Here is an 18,477-nt window from a genome sequence, read left to right as displayed (position 1 = left end):
AAGTTCCTAGAGGTCCCGGGGCTCCCAGAAGCTTTTCCTATACCCAAGCGGGTGGCGGACATTGTAAATAAAGAATGGGAAAGGCCCGGTATACCTTTCGTCCCTCCCCCCATATTTAAAAAATTGTTTCCTATGGTCGACCCCAGAAAGGACTTATGGCAGACTGTCCCCAAGGTCGAGGGAGCGGTTTCTACTTTAAACAAACGCACCACTATACCCATAGAAGATAGTTGTGCTTTCAAAGATCCTATGGATAAAAAATTAGAAGGTTTGCTTAAAAAGATGTTTGTTCAGCAAGGTTACCTTCTACAACCAATTTCATGCATTGTCCCTGTCACTACAGCCGCGTGTTTCTGGTTCGATGAGCTAGTAAAGGCGATCGATAGTGATTCTCCTCCTTATGAGGAGATTATGGACAGAATCCGTGCTCTCAAATTGGCTAATTCTTTCACCCTAGACGCCACTTTGCAATTGGCTAGGTTAGCGGCGAAGAATTCTGGGTTTGCTATTGTGGCGCGTAGAGCGCTTTGGTTGAAATCTTGGTCAGCGGATGCGTCTTCCAAGAACAAACTCCTTAACATTCCTTTCAAGGGGAAAACGCTGTTTGGCCCTGACTTGAAAGAGATTATCTCTGATATCACTGGGGGTAAGGGCCACGCCCTTCCTCAGGATAGGTCTTTCAAGGCCAAAAATAAACCTAATTTTCGTCCCTTTCGTAGAAACGGACCAGCCCCAAGTGCTACGTCCTCTAAGCAAGAGGGTAATACTTCTCAAGCCAAGCCAGCCTGGAGACCAATGCAAGGCTGGAACAAGGGAAAGCAGACCAAGAAACCTGCCACTGCTACCAAGACAGCATGAAATGTTGGCCCCCGATCCGGGACCGGATCTGGTGGGGGGCAGACTCTCTCTCTTCGCTCAGGCTTGGGCAAGAGATGTTCTGGATCCTTGGGCACTAGAAATAGTCTCCCAAGGTTATGTTCTGGAATTCAAGGGGCTTCCCCCAAGGGGGAGGTTCCACAGGTCTCAATTGTCTTCAGACCACATAAAGAGACAGGCATTCTTACATTGTGTAGAAGACCTGTTAAAAATGGGAGTGATTCATCCTGTTCCATTAGGAGAACAAGGGATGGGGTTCTACTCCAATCTGTTCATAGTTCCCAAAAAAGAGGGAACGTTCAGACCAATCTTAGATCTCAAGATCTTAAACAAGTTTCTCAAGGTTCCATCGTTCAAAATGGAAACCATTCGAACAATTCTTCCTTCCATCCAGGAAGGTCAATTCATGACCACGGTGGATTTAAAGGATGCGTATCTACATATTCCTATCCACAAGGAACATCATCGGTTCCTAAGGTTCGCATTCCTGGACAAGCATTACCAGTTCGTGGCGCTTCCTTTCGGATTAGCCACTGCTCCAAGGATTTTCACAAAGGTACTAGGGTCCCTTCTAGCGGTGCTAAGACCAAGGGGCATTGCAGTAGTACCTTACTTGGACGACATTCTGATTCAAGCGTTGTCCCTTCCTCAAGCAAAGGCTCACACGGACATAGTCCTGGCCTTTCTCAGATCTCACGGATGGAAAGTGAACGTGGAAAAGAGTTCTCTATCTCCGTCGACGAGGGTTCCCTTCTTGGGAACAATAATAGACTCCTTAGAAATGAGGATTTTTCTGACAGAGGCCAGAAAAACAAAACTTCTAAACTCTTGTCAAACACTTCATTCCGTTCCTCTTCCTTCCATAGCGCAGTGCATGGAAGTAATAGGTTTGATGGTAGCGGCAATGGACATAGTTCCTTTTGCGCGCATTCATCTAAGACCATTACAACTGTGCATGCTCAGTCAGTGGAATGGGGACTAATACAGACTTGTCTCCGAAGATACAAGTAAATCAGAGGACCAGAGACTCACTCCGTTGGTGGCTGTCCCTGGACAACCTGTCACAAGGGATGACCTTCCGCAGACCAGAGTGGGTCATTGTCACGACCGACGCCAGTCTGATGGGCTGGGGCGCGGTCTGGGGATCCCTGAAAGCTCAGGGTCTTTGGTCTCGGGAAGAATCTCTTCTACCGATAAATATTCTGGAACTGAGAGCGATATTCAATGCTCTCAAGGCTTGGCCTCAGCTAGCAAAGGCCAAGTTCATACGGTTTCAATCAGACAACATGACGACTGTTGCGTACATCAACCATCAGGGGGGAACAAGGAGTTCCCTGGCGATGGAAGAAGTGACCAAAATCATTCAATGGGCGGAGACTCACTCCTGCCACCTGTCTGCAATCCACATCCCAGGAGTGGAAAATTGGGAAGCGGATTTTCTGAGTCGTCAGACATTACATCCGGGGGAGTGGGAACTCCATCCGGAAATCTTTGCCAAAATTACTCAACTGTGGGGCATTCCAGACATGGATCTGATGGCCTCTCGGCAGAACTTCAAGGTTCCTTGCTACGGGTCCAGATCCAGGGATCCCAAGGCGACTCTAGTAGATGCACTAGTAGCACCTTGGACCTTCAAACTAGCTTATGTATTCCCGCCGTTTCCTCTCATCCCCAGGCTGGTAGCCAGGATCAATCAGGAGAGGGCGTCGGTGATCTTGATAGCTCCTGCGTGGCCACGCAGGACTTGGTATGCAGATCTGGTGAATATGTCATCGGCTCCACCATGGAAGCTACCTTTGAGACGAGACCTTCTTGTTCAAGGTCCGTTCGAACATCCGAATCTGGTCTCACTCCAGCTGACTGCTTGGAGATTGAACGCTTGATCTTATCAAAACGAGGGTTCTCAGATTCTGTTATTGATACTCTTGTTCAGGCCAGAAAGCCTGTAACTAGAAAAATTTACCACAAAATATGGAAAAAATATATCTGTTGGTGTGAATCTAAAGGATTCCCTTGGGACAAGGTAAAGATTCCTAAGATTCTATCCTTTCTTCAAGAAGGATTGGAGAAAGGATTATCTGCAAGTTCCTTGAAGGGACAGATTTCTGCCTTGTCGGTGTTACTTCACAAAACACTGGCAGCTGTGCCAGATGTTCAAGCCTTTGTTCAGGCTCTGGTTAGAATCAAGCCTGTTTACAAACCTTTGACTCCTCCTTGGAGTCTCAACTTAGTTCTTTCAGTTCTTCAGGGGGTTCCGTTTGAACCCTTACATTCCGTTGATATTAAGTTATTATCTTGGAAAGTTTTGTTTTTGGTTGCAATTTCTTCTGCTAGAAGAGTTTCAGAATTATCTGCTCTGCAGTGTTCTCCTCCTTATCTGGTGTTCCATGCAGATAAGGTGGTTTTACGTACTAAACCTGGTTTTCTTCCAAAAGTTGTTTCTAACAAAAACATTAACCAGGAGATAGTCGTGCCTTCTTTGTGTCCGAAACCAGTTTCGAAGAAGGAACGTTTGTTGCACAATTTGGATGTTGTTCGCGCTCTAAAATTCTATTTAGATGCTACAAAGGATTTTAGACAAACATCTTCCTTGTTTGTTGTTTATTCTGGTAAAAGGAGAGGTCAAAAAGCAACTTCTACCTCTCTCTCTTTTTGGATTAAAAGCATCATCAGATTGGCTTACGAGACTGTCGGACGGCGGCCTCCTGAAAGAATCACAGCTCATTCCACTAGGGCTGTGGCTTCCACATGGGCCTTCAAGAACGAGGCTTCTGTTGATCAGATATGTAGGGCAGCGACTTGGTCTTCACTGCACACTTTTACCAAATTTTACAAGTTTGATACTTTTGCTTCTTCTGAGGCTATTTTTGGGAGAAAGGTTTTGCAAGCCGTGGTGCCTTCCATTTAGGTGACCTGATTTGCTCCCTCCCTTCATCCGTGTCCTAAAGCTTTGGTATTGGTTCCCACAAGTAAGGATGACGCCGTGGACCGGACACACCTATGTTGGAGAAAACAGAATTTATGTTTACCTGATAAATTACTTTCTCCAACGGTGTGTCCGGTCCACGGCCCGCCCTGGTTTTTTAATCAGGTCTGATAATTTATTTTCTTTAACTACAGTCACCACGGTATCATATGGTTTCTCCTATGCAAATATTCCTCCTTAACGTCGGTCGAATGACTGGGGTAGGCGGAGCCTAGGAGGGATCATGTGACCAGCTTTGCTGGGCTCTTTGCCATTTCCTGTTGGGGAAGAGAATATCCCACAAGTAAGGATGACGCCGTGGACCGGACACACCGTTGGAGAAAGTAATTTATCAGGTAAACATAAATTCTGTTTTTTCCAAATTTTACAAATTTGATACTTTTGCCTCGTCCGAGGCTGTTTTTGGGAGAAAGGTTCTTCAAGCAGTGGTGCCTTCCATTTAGGTTCCTGTCTTGTCCCTCCCTTTCATCCATGTCCTATAGCTTTGGTATTGTATCCCATAAGTAAGGATGAAATCCGTGGACTCGTCATATCTTGTAAAAGAAAAGGAAATTTATGCTTACCTGATAAATTTATTTATTTTACGATATGACAAGTCCACGGCCCACCCTGTTGTTCTTTAAGACAGGTTTTTATTTTTGTTAAACTTTAGTCACCTCTGCTCCTTGGCTTTTCCTTTCTCTTCCTAACTTCGGTCGAATGACTGGTTTGGGGGGGGGGGAAGGGAGGAGCTATTTATGCAGCTCTGCTGTGGAGCTCTTTGCCTCCTCCTGCTGACCAGGAGGCGATATCCCACAAGTAAGGATGAAATCCGTGGACTCGTCATATCGTAAAAGAAATAAATTTATCAGATAAGCATAAATTTCCTTTTTCCGCAAAATTCTAACTGTCAGGGAATTAACAAACAAAAAATACATGTAGGAACCTGATGACCAGCAATTATGTCCGTGTACTGTGTTCCTTCGCTCAATATTATGCACCTGAGCCAGAATCAAAATGCAAAAAAGGGCTTGTAATTCCCACCTCACCTTCTATCTCGGCCCGATGTCCCATACTGTTCGTAAGAACTCCTCCCAGATTAGAGACTGGTCCACGGGGATCCCCGAACACCACCTGCTCAATGCTTGCACAGCGCTCCGGGTAAAAGCGGAGGATTTACTTCTACGAACCCCTCCAGTCCAGCGCGGATCCCCTCCTCGGCTCCCTCAATACTAGCAGGTAACGTCATCAATCGGTTCCGATTTCTCTGTTGCGGTGGGTGCAAGGGAAATCCTAGAACTGACGTGCTGCACTCGGTTCCAAAACTTTATTCGTCCCAATCCTTCGAATGAGGAGCACTCTCATTATGATTAAAAGAAATCTTTATTATATGTTCCATAGACATTCCATAAAATGTCCACTGTTAGTAGATGGAGTTAAAAGCGGCGATTCGGGTGAAGTAAAACGACCTCACTCCTGGACTGGCTGCTGATGCGTTTCGGCAAAGGAAGCTGTACGATTACGGCTTCTTTTGCCGAAACGCGTCAGCAGCCAGTCCAGGAGTGAGCTCCTTTTAATTCACCCACATTGCCGCTTTGAACTCCATCTACTAACAGTGGATATTATATGGAACGTATAATAAAGATTTCTTTTAATCATACTGAGAGTGCTCCTAATTTGAAGGATTGGGACGAGTATGTCAGGGATTTGTCTGGTACATTCCGTAGTGAACAAGATATCTCCCTGTTGTATGCCTTTTTGTTTTTCTTAGAAGTATTTAAATCAAACTTTTCCAAAGCTACTTAATTTCTAATTTTCTGCAATTCGGTCATATTATACCCCCTGGCTTCCAATCTAATAATTAATTTGATTGTTGACTATATACTCTCGGGATGGCACGTATCAGGTGACCAGGATGGCAGGAATTGACATGCAGAATTGTATTGCCAGCACGTGGCTTTCTATATGTCCTAGTGGTAATATAACCTGTTACCACATTACCTTTAACAGTTATATCTAGGAAATCAATTTTCAAATCATTGAAATTACCCACAAACCTAAAGTTCATATTATTATCGTTAATAAAACGTATTAACCTTTGAAACTCAGTATCATTCAATGGAATATCAACAATGAATATCAGATCATCAATTAATCTTTTTTAGCAAAATGTTTTCTACAAAGGGATTATCATTGAATATATACTGCAATTCCCAGAACCCTACATACAAGTTTGCAAAGGATGGGACATATTTCGCCCCTATGACTGTGCCACGGCATTGAAGATATTTCTCATAAAAAATTAAGAAATGATGTGTTAGTAGAAATTCCAATACTGCACAAATATACATCTTAGTATTCGTGTCATAGCTAGTAAATTTGTCAAGAAAGTATCGCACTGCTAGGATACCATCTGTGGGAGGTATGGAAGTGTACAAGGAGGCTATGTCTACTACTAACCAACTGATCCCACTCCTCTGCCACATGACATTCTCCAAACAACCTATAAGTTGTGAATTCCTCATATATGTGTAAAGATTCTTTACCAGAGGTTGAAGGATCCCATCAATTCATTTAGACAATGGTTCCAACATTGAACCAATACCCGAAACAATCGGTCTACTTGGTGGATGTATCAGATTGCGTGCATCTTCCTCCCGATCACTCCCACACCATCATCTACGAGACTAAGTTCTCTCTTAAAGGTTTGTGTAGGGTTGGCCACAAGTTTTCGATACACCGTACAGTAATCCAATTGGCGTTGAGCCTCAGCAAAGTAATCAGTTTTATTGAGGAAGGCTATTTCCTCCTTTGTCTGATTTACGGGTGACAATATTGTCTCTTTTTTTTTTTTGGCAGTTGTTCCAAAGCCAATTTCTCAGACTTTGTTAAATTGTTATAGTTGGTCCTTTACTCAACAAAGCAGTTTGTCCTGCACTCAGAGGGTATATGGACAAATTGACATTTAATGTCCCATGTCTTAATGAGCATTATTCTTTTTTTCTTTTTGCCTTTGGATCGCTTGGTTCTCCTAAAGGGTCCTTGGCATCTTTTCTTTGGTCCTTCGGCCAAACAACTTGTTCTTCATTCTCTGTCTCTTCATTCAATGTTACCTGCAGAGAATGGGAAGAAAGAGAAAAAACAGAGGAAGGAGAAGGGGTAGATGGTCCTGAGGTTGATGACATCTGCGATTCTTGATCACTGCTTTCAGCTTCTGTTAAAGAAAAGATCACTCGCCTATTCTCTTTTTTTCAGAATTGGCGTAGGAATTATCTTCCTGTTCAGAAATATTTTCTTTCTTATTTTTGTTGTTAAACTTTCGTTTCTCGTTATTTTGGTTTTTGAAGCTGCGATTGCCTTGGTAGAATTTCGGCCAATGATACACTTTTTGAACCTCCATAGTCCATTCTATCTTGGCTGAATTTTGCACCTTTGCGCTCAGCTATTAAGGCATCCATCTTATCCACATGCTCCTGCATAGTCTTCTTATGTTCCTCAAATTTTTCAAGTACCTGAAAGTTCCTCAATTCTTTTTCAACATCAGTAATGCGGTCCTTTAATTGCATTCTTTGAGCCTGTTTGCATCTAGTTTATATTTGTATTTTGCGATGTGGGGGGCTGGCAGTTTAGGGGTTAATAGGTTTATTTAGTGGCGGAGATGTGGGAGGCCGGAGGTTTAGGGGTTAATAACTATTTAGTGGCATTGATGTAGGAGTGGCGGAATAGGGGTTAATAGCTTTTATTAGTGCCAGCGATGTCGGGGGCGGAAGATCAGGAATTAATAACTTTATTTAGGTAGCGGCGATGTCGGGGGGCAGATTAGGGGTATTTAGACTAGGGGGTTATGTTAGGGTGTTCGGTTTAAATGTAACTTTTTTTTCCCCCATAGACCTCAATGGGGTTGCGTTACGGCGATCGCCATTCCGCACTTCAGGTGTTAGTTTTTTTTCTAACACTCTCTCTCCATTGATGTCTATGGGGGAAAGCATGCACGAGCACGTCAAAGCAACCCTTGGATTTTGTGCGGTATGGAGCTTAACACCACCATATAGCACGCACAAGGAGGCTTTTCAGTAACTCGTAATGGCAGCGCTATGGGGGGTGAAATAGCGCAACTTTTGTTGCGTTCGTTTCACACCCTGTTCAGCGCAAAACTCGTAATCTAGGTGACAGATGGTATTCTAGTAGTGCAATACTTTCATGACAAATTTACTAGATATGCCACAGATACTAAGATGCATATTTGTGCAGTATTGGAATTTCTACTAACACATAATTTTTTTAATTTTTTTATGATATTATCTTCAATGCTGTGGCACAGCCATGGGGGTGAAATATGCCCAATCCTTTGCAAACTTGTATGTAGGGTTCTGGGAATTGCAGTATATATTCAATGATAACCCCTTTGTAGAAAACATTATTTTTCTAAAAAGATTCATTGATGTTCTGATCTTCATTGGGGATATCCCATTGAATGATACTGAGTTTCAAAGGTTAATAAGTTTTATTAACGATAATAATATGAACTTGAGGTTTGTGGGTAATTTCAATGATTTGACAATTGATTTCCTAGATTTAACTGTAGAAGGAAATGTGAAAACAGGTTATATTACCACTAGAATATTTAGAAAGCCAAGTGCTGGCAATGCAATCCTGCATGCCAAGTCCTGCCATCATCTTCACATGATACGTGCCATCCCAGAAGGACAATTTATCAGACTTAGAAGAAATACTAAGGATGATAAAGTATATAGTCAACTATCGAGTGAATTATGTATTAGATTGGAAGCCAAGGGGTATAATGTGACCGAATTGCAGAAAATTAGAAATGAAGTAGCCTTGGAAAAGTTTGATTTAAATACTTCTAAGAAAAACAAAGGCATACAACAGGGAGATATCTTGTTCACTACAGAATATACCAGACAATTCCCTGACATAGTTAGAATTTTGAGGATAAATCTATCCTAACTGATGATAACATCTTGAAAGGGTGTATAGATTCTTGTATATTTGGCCACAAGAAACCTGTAACTTTGGCCAGCAGACTATCACCCAGTATGGTAAAAAGAACAGGAAAGGATAGTAGTATGTGTGGTTAAGAACTAAAGGTAATTATAGATGTGGGGGGCAAGAACGACTTCATATGTGATATAATTGATATTGCCAAAAAAATTCAGATCCACAGTGGACCAACAGGTATAGAAAATAGATTTTTATGCAAATTGCAAGACCACTTTTGTGGTTTATGTATTGCAATGCAAATTTAGCCACTGTCAGTATGTTGGCAAAACAAGACCCTTACATGTACGTGCTAGAGAACACTTCAGTGATGTGAAAAATTACAATGTGGACTCAACAGTCGCAAGACACTTTAGTAGTGTACATTTTACCCACATAGGACATTTTTCCATTAACGCTATTGATATAGCCAAAGTACCAGCAAGAGGGGGGAATAAATATAGAATCCTAGATAAAGAGTTATATTGGGTTTTTAAATTAAGGACAAGTTCCCCCTTAGGCTTGAATAAGGAATGGGACATTAGTTTGTATAAAATTACCTTAGTTATTTTGTATATAATAGACGGATTTATTTCATATATAATTATCTATGATAAAATGTAATGAATGTATAAGCTAATATTATAGCAATATATACAAATGCTTTATGAGGCGACATTGTTCTTTTGGTCACTACAGGACTAAGATTAGGTTTCTTTGTCTTTCATGCTTTATAGAAGGGAGGGATATTTAAATATATCCTGTGTTGATCTTTATATATTTTTAAATGTATAATATAATTAAGAAAAGAAAAAGATGGGTTAATCCAGCACTAACTATTAATGCACCTATAATAAAGAATTAAAATGCTGTGTAAAAAAGCCACAGGGAGTCACCGGATCAGAACCAAAGAAACACAATTTATTATTAAATAAATAATCATTATATGAAAACAAACATATATAGGTTAGTTCACCAAAAATATGAGTAATCCTAAAAACTAAGGAGAAAATGGCCATATATAATATACCGGTATATATAGACTATATATAATGAGCTCAAAGGGTCTAGACTAATATAAGCATAACACAGCATCCAAACTGGAACAATATAGTAACACAAAAAAAATCCCTAAAAAAGGAGATAAAGATACAGGATAAATCACACTGTGATCACAAATATACAGATCTTATTTGGCTATAACAAGAGTCCCAGCTTAAATGGCATTCCCAAGGCAAGGCAAATCAAATGAAACGTTAAAGCACCAAGTCTCTTGTTAGCGAGGCATAGCAAAACTTGTAGTAGTTGTAAAGCAAGCTGTAGAAATAGCGATCCCAAAGCAAAGCCAGCCAGAAGTATTAATAAGCACAGTCACTTGTAAATAATGTGTAGCAAAAGCTTATAATAGGATAGTCCGTTGTAGAGCAATGGCAGGTGTAAGAACACTGTCAGTCGTGCATGTGCAGACAAAGTAGTATCGCAATAAAAATTCAGCACAGCGTCTCTTAATCAAGCAGAGCAAAGCAAAGGAGACCGGGTTATTCACGGCTTAAACAGCCAACAGCTCACCAGACTGGAATATGAGTGATCCTCTCAAAATATACTGCGGTCAAAGCTGCCCCTCTGTCTCCTACTTATTCAGCTATGCAGTCCGCTCCAAACACCTGCTCCGACAAACACAGGCCAGAATCCTCCAAAGTTGGCGTCCCACGCCTCCGACTTCACAGAGGCGTGCTCTTCATGCTACGCGCGTTTCACCCTCAATCAGCATTGGGCTTTCTCAAGCGTCATAATAATTGTTGCACATAAGCAGCTTTTTATAGGGTTATCATACATTTTTAAATCAGGTGAAATATACTTAGAACAGATTACTCGCTATACTCATATGTGATCAATATAATTTATAAACAAACAGAAACATGTATTTTACCTCTATTCCTATGAATAAATTTCATTAAGCATAGAGTGGGAGTCCGATACCAATGTAATTGCTATACATATTATTATATTGTTTGGATACTTCATTATTTACAAATCATGTAAATACCCCAGAGAAAAGCCCCCTAGCACAATCTTTAATCAGAGCATATGTGAATATACATACAAAGTTGAACATTATAATATTTTTTATTTCATAATCTTAGTTTGAACATGGGGACTAGTTATCTGTACAAATTTAGTTGAGGAAAGGAGCATAATTTATTTCCTCATTGAGACCATTAGATTTTAGAGAGTTCATATTGTATATCCATTTACACTCTGCCTTTAGTAGCAACTGATCAATATCCCCCCCTCTATCCTTTAGGTCAATTAACTCCAGACCCATCTATCTAAGGTCTGTGTCTAGGCTATTATGATGTTCTTGAAAGTGTCGTGCAACACCACTGGTTTTAATGTTTTCATTTAGAATATCTCTCCTATGCTCTTTTATCCTCTCATGTAATTCCCTATAGGTTTTTCCTATATAAAATCTTGGACATGTACAGGTCACCATATACACCACTCCTATGCTCTTACATGTTATATGTCCCTTTATTCTAAATGCCCTTCCTTCCAAATTCACAATCTTATTACCTCTTATCATGAATTTACATATTATGCACTTTCTGCAAGTAAAAGATCCATTTTCTTTTTTGCTAGCCAGTTCTCTTTTAAATTTATATTGACAAAATGACTGTCTACAAGTTTATCCTTCAATGAAGGTGCTTTTCTTGCAGTTAATGAAGGAAAATCCCCCACAATTTGTTTAACTTCTGGGTCCAGGGTTAGTAAATTCCAATTTTTTCTAAGGATGGCTCTTAAATCTTGCCATCTATCATTATACACTGAAGTGTACCTTACAATAGATGGTTTACATTCCTTATCACTATATAGTAAAGTTTCCCTATTAGTTGCCTTTGCTCTTTTATAACCCTCCTTAATACATTTTTTAGGGTAGCCTCTCGCTACAAATCTATTTGTCTGGTCAGCTGCTTGAAATTTAAAACCTTCCTCTGTGGAGCAGTTTCTACGATGCCTAAGAAACTGCCCCACAGGTATAGATTCAATCTGCATCTTTGGATGATGACTACTTGCCAACAATAGAGTGTTGGCAGATGTAGGTTTTCTATATGATTCAGTAACTAAAATATTATCTTTTTTTATAATCTTTAGATCAAGAAAAGTTAGTTCACTTGCACTATACTCATAGGTAAATTTTAAATTAAAGGAATTGTTATTTAGACTTTGCATGAATAGTTTTAAATCTTCTACTGTGCCATTCCACAGAAGGAGGACATCATCTATATAGCGTGCCCAGAGATCTATCATGGGTTCATATTGGATTGGGACATCAATTATGGTATCAGCTTCCCACATGCCTAAATAAAGACAGGCATATGTTGGGGCACAACATGCCCCCATAGCTGTACCTATTAACTGTCTAATACTTTTTGTCAAAAAGAAAATAATTATGATCCAACATGAAACCAAGTAACTTTACTACAAAATCAGTGTGTTTTTCATAATGTATCCCTCTTTGTGTCAAATAGTATTTGCACGCTTCAATGCCTTTATTGTGTGGGATACAAGAGTATAAAGCCTCTACATCTATAGAGACCAAAATTGTCGTTGTACTCACACTAATATTGTCCAATTTCTTAAGCACATCTCTGGTGTCTTTAACATAAGATGGTAAGGACAAAAGGTGTGGGCGTAAACACCAATCAATATATCTACCTACATTTTCACATAGGCTATTTATCCCTGCCACTATGGGTCTTCCAGGGGGATGATGTTTATTTCTCTTGTAAGGTGTATCCAGTCCACAGATTCATCCTTTACTTGTGGGACATCCTCCTTCCCAACAGGAAGTGGCAAAGAGAGCACACAGCAGAGCCGTCCACACAGCTCCCCCTCCAGCTCCACCCCCCAGTCATTCTCTTTGCCGGCTCTAAGCAATCGGAAGTGTAAAGTGAATGTGGTGTTAGAAATGTAGTTTTTATTTTCTACAAGCAAAAGTTTGTTATTTTAAATGGTGCCGGTGTGTACTATTTACTCTCTAGCAGAAAGGAGATGAAGATTTCTGCAGGGAGGAAGATGATTTTAGCATGTTGTAACTAAAATCCACTGCTGTTCCCACAAAGGACTGAGGAGTACAAGAAAACTTCAGTTGGGGGGAACGGTTTGCGTGTTAGGCTGCAAAAAAAGGTATGTTCAGTCATTTATTTCTAGACAAGACTGTGATAATGATAGAAAAGACTGATAATATCCCCATGAGGGAAGGGTAAGCTGTATTCAGAGACTAAGTATGGAATTGCAAGCTTACATAACAGGGCTAGTTTATGCTGGTTGACACTGCTTAATGGCAAACGTTTTTTTATTGAAAAATTTCGTTTTTGACACACTTTGAAGGTTCCTTTGGGTTTCTTTCAGGGGTTGTTACCCACATGGCTATTATTAAAACACTTAGGAGTGTTTCTTTAGGCCTCACAGCACCGGAGTAAGGTGGGAGGGGCCTAATTTCGCGCCTCAGAAGCGCAGTTATATTTGACTAGAAGTCTAGGCTGTTTCACATGGAGGTTCCTGCTGCAATTTGAGGGCCTATAAGAAGCTTTTTCCCCACAAATGTGGTTCGTAAGGGCAGGTAGGTGCTGATGTTGTTTTAACCGGTTTGTTGGCTTACTGTCGATCCGGTTTGGGCATTAAGGGGTTAATCGTTTTTATTGCTAGTGGTGTAATCTTACTAATGCTTTAGGTACATACTGTAAAAATTTCGAAAAGTTTGCTGCATTTTTCACTGTTTTGCAAAATTGTGTGCCTTTTTTTTATCTCTTAAAGGCACAGTAACGTTTTTTTCAAAGTGTGTTTTTACTTGATTAAAGTGATTTCTAAGCCTTTTTGTCTTACTACTAGTCTGTTAAACATGTCTGACACCAAGGAAAATCCTTGTTCATTGTGTTTAGAAGCCATGGTGGAACCCCCTCTCAGAATGTGTCCCACTTGTACTGATATGTCTATACATTTTAAAGAACATATTGTTGCACTTAAAAATGTGGCCCAAGATGATTCTCAGGCTGAAGGTAATGAGGTTAGCCCGTTAACCTCTCCCCAAGTGTCACAACCAGTTACGCCCGATCAATCGACGCCTAGCACCTCTAGTGCGTCTAACTCTTTTACCTTGCAAGACTTGGCGGCAGTTATGAATAATACCCTCTCAGTGTTTTTATCTAAACTGCCCGTGTTACCTGCAAAGCGTGATAGCTCTGTTTTAAGAACAGATTCTGAGCATTCTGACGCTTTAGTAGCCGTATCCGATATACACTCACAACGCTCTGAAATGGGGGCGAGGGATGTGCTGTCTGAGGGAGAAATTTCCGATTCGGGAAAGGTTGCTCCTCAGACAGACTCAGATACGTTGGCTTTTAAATTTAAACTAGAACACCTCCGCTGATTCCTCAGGGAGGTATTCGTTACTCTGGATGACTGCGACCCTTTGGTGGTTCCAGAGAAATTATGTAAAATGGACAAGTACCTAGAAGTTCCCATTTACACTGATGTGTTCCCGGTCCCTAAGAAGATTGCGGATATCGTTACTAGGGAGTGGGATAGACCAGGTATTCCATTTGTTCCCCCTCCTGTTTTTAAGAAAATGTTCCCCATATCTGACCCCATTCGGGACTCGTGGCAAATGGTCCCTAAGGTGGAGGGGGCTGTTTCTTCACTTGCTAAACGCACAACCATACCAATTGAAGACAGTTGTGCTTTTAAAGACCCTATGGATAAAAAATTAGAGGGTTTACTTAAGAAAATTTTTGTTCAACAAGGTTTTCTTCTCCAACCTATTGCGTGCATTGTTCCTGTAACTACTGCAGCTGCTTTCTGGTTCGAGGCGCTGGAAGATGCGCTCCAGACGGAGACCTCATATGAGGACATTATGGACAGAATTAAGGCTCTTAAGCTGGCTAATTCTTTTATCACAGATGCCGCTTTCCAACTAGCTAAGTTAGCGGCAAAGAATTTAGGTTTCGCCATTTTAGCGCGCAGGGCGCTATGGCTGAAGTCCTGGTCGGCCGATGTGTCGTCAAAATCCAAACTCTTGAACATTCCTTTCAAAGGAAAGACCCTCTTCGGGCCTGAATTGAAAGAGATTATTTCAGAAATCACTGGGGGAAAAGGCCATGCTCTCCCTCAGGACAAGTCCTTTAAGACAAAGAACAAACAAAATAATTTTCGTTCCTTTCGGAATTTCATCCTCCCCTACTACAAAGCAAGAGGGTAACGCTTCACAACCCAGGCCAGCCTGGAAACCTTACCAGGGCTGGAACAAGGGTAAACAGGCCAAGAAGCCTGCAGCTGCTTCCAAGACAGCATGATGGGGTAGCCCCAGATCCGGGACCGGATCTAGTAGGGGGCAGACTCTCTCTCTTCGCTCAGGCCTGGGCAAGAGACGTGCAAGAGACGTACACGATCCCTGGGCCTTAGAGATTGTATCTCAGGGATATCTTCTAGAATTCAAGGACTCCCCTCCAAGGGGAAGGTTCCACATTTCTCGTTTGTCTGCAGACCAGACAAAGAAAGAGGCGTTCTTACGCAGTGTAGAAGACCTACATACAATGGAAGTGATCCACCCAGTTCCAATTGCGGAACAAGGGCTGGGTTTTTACTCAAACCTGTTTGTGGTTCCCAAGAAAGCAGAAACTTTCAGACTAATCCTGGATCTCAAAATTCTAAACAAATTCCTCAGAGTCCCATCATTCAAGATGGAGACCATTCGGACAATCTTACCAATGATCCAGGAGGGTCAATATGACTACCGTGGATCTAAAGGATGCGTATCTGCACATTCCTATCCACAAAGATCATCACCAGTTTCTCAGGTTCGCCTTTCTGGACAAGCATTATCAGTTTGTGGCTCTTCCTTTTGGGTTGGCCACTGCTCCCAGAATTTTCATAAAGGTGCTAGGGTCCCTCCTGGCGGTACTAAGACCGCGGGGCATAGCAGTGGCGCCTTATCTAGACAACATCTTAATTCAGGCGTCGACTTTCCAAAGAGCCAAGTCTCACACGGAAATTGTAGTGGCCTTTCTGAGGTCTCACGGGTGGAAGGTGAACATCAAAGAGTTCTCTCTCCCCCCTCACACGAGTTCCCTTCCTAGGAACCCTAATAGACTCGGTAGAAATGAAAATATTTCTGACGGAGGTCAGAAAGTTAAAACTCTTAACTACTTGCCGAGTTCTTCATTCCATTCCTCGGCCATCTGTAGCTCAGTGCATGGAGACAATCGGACTAATGGTAGTGGCAATGGACATAGTCCCTTTTGCACGGATACACCTCAGACCACTGCAATTATGCATGCTCAAACAGTGGAATGGGGATTATGCAGATTTGTCTCCTCAAATACAGTTGGACCAGGGGTGGTTGTCTCAGGATCACCTGTCTCAGGGAATATGTTTCTGCAGACCAGAGTGGATCATCGTAACGACCGAGGCCAGTCTGTTGGGCTGGGGTGCAGTCTGGGACTCCCTGAAAGCTCAGGGCTTATGGTCTCGGGAAGAAGCTCTTCTCCCGATAAACATTCTTGAACTGAGGGCGATATTCAACGCGCTTCAGGCATGGCCTCAGCTTGCTGCGGCCAAATTCATCAGATTTCAGTCAGACAACATCACGACTGTAGCTTACGTCAATCATCAAGGCGGAACAAGGAGTTCTCTAGCAATGATGGAAGTAACCAAAATAATCAGATGGGCGGAGGATCACTCTTGCCATCTCTCAGCAATTCACATCCCAGGAGTAGACAACTGGGAGGCGGATTTTCTAAGTCGTCAGACTTTTCACCCGGGGGAGTGGGAACTCCACCCGGAGGTATTTGCCCAGCTGACTCGGCTATGGGGCACTCCAGAATTGGATCTGATGGCGTCCCGTCAGAACACCAAGCTTCCTCTTTACGGGTCCAGGTCCCGGGATCCCCAGGCGGTGCTGATAGATGCTCTAGCAGCGCCTTGGTCCTTCAATCTGGCCTATGTTTTTCCACCGTTTCCTCCCCTCCCTTGTCTGGTTGCCAGAATCAAGCAGGAGAGGGCTTCGGTGATTCTAATAGCGCCTGGCCACGCAGGACCTGGTATGCAGACATAGTGGACATGTCATCTGTGCCACCATGGACACTACCAATGAGGCAGGACCTTCTAATACAGGGTCCTTTCAAACATCCAAATCTAATTTCTCTGCGTCTGACTGCTTGGAGATTGAACGCCTAATTCTATCAAAGCGTGGTTTCTCTGAGTCGGTTATTGATACCCTGATTCAGGCTAGAAAGCCTGTCACCAGGAAAATCTACCATAAGATTTGGCGAAAATATCTTTTTTGGTGCGAATACAAGGGTTACTCATGGAGTAAGGTTAGGATTCCCAGAATTTTGTCCTTTCTCCAAGACAGATTGGAGAAAGGATTATCAGCTAGTTCCTTAAAGGGACAGATATCTGCTTTGTCTATTCTTTTTCACAAACGTCTGGCAGAGGTACCAGACGTTCAAACGTTTAGTCAGGCTTTAGTCAGAATCAAGCCTGTTTATAGATCTGTGACTCCGCCATGGAGTCTGAATTTAGTTCTTTCAGTTCTGCAAGGGGTTCCGTTTGAACCTTTACATTCCATAGATATTAAGCTTTTATCTTGGAAAGTTTTGTTTTTGGTAGCTATCTCTTCTGCTCGAAGAGTTTCAGAGTTATCTGCTCTACAGTGTGATTCCCCTTACCTGGTGTTCCATGCAGATAAGGTAGTTTTGCGTACCAAACCCGGTTTTCTTCCTAAGGTTGTGTCTAATAAGAATATTAATCAGGAAATTGTTGTTCCTTCTCTGTGTCCTAATCCTTCGTCGAAGAAGGAACGTCTGTTACACAATTTTGATGTGGTTCGTGCTTTAAAGTTCTATTTACAAGCAACTAAGGATTTCAGACAAACAACTTCTTTGTTTATCTATTCTGGTAAGAGGAGAGGTGAGAAGGCGACCGCTACCTCTCTTTCCTTTTGGCTGAAAAGCATCATCCGTTTGGCCTGTGAGACTGCTGGCCAGCAGCCTCCTGAAACAATTCGTGCTCATTCTACCAGAGCAGTGGCTTCCACATGGGCTTTTAAAAATGAGGCTTCTGTTGAACAGATTTGTAAGGCAGCGACTTGGTCTTCGATGCATACTTTTTACAAATTTTACAAATTCGATACTTTTGCTTCTTTGGAGGCTATTTTGGGGAGAAAGGTTTTACAAGCAGTGGTGCCTTCCGTTTAAGGTACCTGTCTTGTTCCCTCCCTTCATCCGTGTCCTAAAGCTTTGGTATTGGTATCCCACAAGTAAAGGATAAATCCGTGGACTGGATACACCTTACAAGAGAAAACAGAATTTATGCTTACCTGATAAATTTATTTCTCTTGTGGTGTATCCAGCCCACGGCCCGCCCTGTCATTTTAAGACAGGTGGTTTTTATTTTTAAACTAGTCACCACTGCACCCTATGGTTTCTCCTTTTTCTTCCTAACCTTCGGTCGAATGACTGGGGGGTGGAGCTGGAGCTGTGTGCTCTCTTTGCCACTTCCTGTTGGGAAGGAGGATGTCCCACAAGTAAAGGATGAATCCGTGGACTGGATACACCACAAGAGAAATACATTTATCA

Source organism: Bombina bombina, chromosome 4, assembly GCF_027579735.1.
Source record: "Bombina bombina isolate aBomBom1 chromosome 4, aBomBom1.pri, whole genome shotgun sequence".
In the NCBI taxonomy this organism is placed as follows: Eukaryota; Metazoa; Chordata; class Amphibia; order Anura; family Bombinatoridae; genus Bombina; species Bombina bombina.
The sequence above is the reverse complement of the archived record's forward strand: the minus strand, read 5'-3'. Positions refer to the sequence as shown.